This window comes from Salvelinus sp. IW2-2015, linkage group LG36 (genome assembly GCF_002910315.2).
Source record: "Salvelinus sp. IW2-2015 linkage group LG36, ASM291031v2, whole genome shotgun sequence".
Taxonomy (NCBI): domain Eukaryota; kingdom Metazoa; phylum Chordata; class Actinopteri; order Salmoniformes; family Salmonidae; genus Salvelinus; species Salvelinus sp. IW2-2015.
Window position 1 is genome coordinate 28,052,401 of NC_036875.1, and position 2,254 is coordinate 28,054,654.

Here is a 2,254-nt window from a genome sequence, read left to right on the forward strand (position 1 = left end):
AGTTGAAGTGTACCTATGATAAAAATTACAGACCTCTACATGCTTTGTAAGTAGGAAAACCTGCAAAATCGGCAGTGTATCAAATACTTGTTCTCCCCACTGTATTTTTGCCCATGTGTCGTCATGATCTCTTTTGGAATCGTCAGTCCATCTGCTGGAGAGTTCATCTGAGTCTTTCATGGTTAGAATGGGTACTTCAGAGTACCATTCAGAAATGTTCTCATAGAATAGATGTTTCGGCGGTTGTCGGTATTCTCGTCGCAGGTTTACATAACAGCCGTGTATCCAATGCTCCACGTGGTATGGTTAGGAATTCAATAACTATTCGCAATCACAGCTCACGTTGTGGGTTTGCTTAGTCTAAACTCAAACCTGTGCCACATCAGTTTACACCAAGGTATGCGTGGTCTGAAGAGGATTTCCTCCGGAGGGTTTTTTATTCGTAACAGTAGAAAAGGCGGTTCTATGACGCCTGTCCTCACGGGGGCGGGCCAATGACATAGTTAAACTTTAAAGGGAATACAATTCTGTCACATTAAGGTTTAACATTACAGTACATAATTTCACAAATAGTTTCATCTTTACTCATTCATTTTATACAAGGATTAGATGCAAACCCCATAATTGAGAAATGTACACATTCAGAGATATAGTTATGTGTGTTTCCTGTCCTCTCTGAGGTCATCAAKTGAAACACACTCGTCATACCCGTCCCTTAAGTGTCCACGGAACATTCCCACCTCACAAGTGGACATTTTGTTTCATTTTCCCATTTTGGCGATTTAAGAGTTCGGCCACGTGATTCTCCACCAGGAATGTATGGCCTGAGATAACAGAACCTGGGTGTAGGAGGGAGTGAGGGAGAGAGGGGGATGCCACTATTTATACCCAGAAAGGGACACGTCATGACAACAACAAAATCATAAACAACAGAGTAGGGCTGGCTAATAAATCTTTAGTTTTGAGGTTATGCTCAGATAAAACAATTTGGCTAATCTATACTTCCATATTTCCAGGTCCTATTCTTGAAGATCAAGGGGTATATCATTTATTGGAATGACTGGAATTCTGATAAACTTTGGTTTTTAATGTAAAGATATCATTTAATCGTATTATTATATGTAGTAGAAAGCGATGGGTTAAATTAAAATGTAACATTCATATATGGCCAGCTATGTAAACTTTAACATTGATTTATCCTGCAATTGATGTTGTTCAATTGGTAACATACATTTTTGTCTTATTTTAATGCCTCTTAAGAGGAAGTAATCTAAAAGTAACTAATCGGATTAGATTACTGAGTTTGGGTAATCCAAAAGTTGCGTTAGTGATTACAATTTTGGACAGGTAACTAGTAACTGTAACAGATTACATTTAGAAAGTAACCAACCCAACCCTGGATATTTCACTACACTTTCCACCCCTGGTGAGTGAGTGAAAGAGGGAGTTTGTGAGTGAGAAAAAATAATGAGTGGGTGAGTGAGGGAAAGAGGGAGTGAGTGAGTGAGGAAATGAGTGTGAATGGGTGAGCGAGTACATTTCAGCCAGTCATAAGGACAAGTAACAAGTAACAGAGGGGTGAATGAGTGATTGAATAGGTGAAGGAATTAGACATGTTTATTACTGGAATCTGAAGTGATCACTCTTAGTATAATTTTAATTGCTTTTTTTTGTGTGTGTTGTGTGCTGTGTGTGTGTGTGTGTGTGTGTGAGTGTGTGTGTGTGTGTGTGTGTGTGTGTGTGTGTGTGTGTAGTGTGTGTGTGGTGTTGTGGTGTTGTGTGTGTGTGTGTTGTGTGTGTGTTGTGTGTGTGTGTGTGTGTGGGTGTGTGTGGTGTGTGTGTGTAGTGTGTGACATCTGGGGAGTAATGTTACTGTCCGTCACATCGGCGGTGCCGTGGTGCGCTCCAGGGCTTAGCCTGAATGAAAGGGTGGAACACAGTAAAAACACACAGTAAACACACTAACAAGCACAGAGGCATGTTCAGCAACACATTAGCAAGCAGAAAAAGGTGGGTGTTTCTGCATGCTAATGACAGGCTCTGCCTATCGAACAAAACACTCAAACATGCCTGAAGGAGCAGCAAATCTAACCTTAACCCCTAACCTAGAAAAAGTGATGAGGGTGTTTTAGGGACTTACCTCGAGAGACAGTTTCTCAGCTCATGGCTCTAAAGTCTGAAAAATGTCCAGTGGACAGGAAGTACAGAGAACAATAATAATCAAGCAGTTGTGTTCTATCCTGCTGTTTTCTAC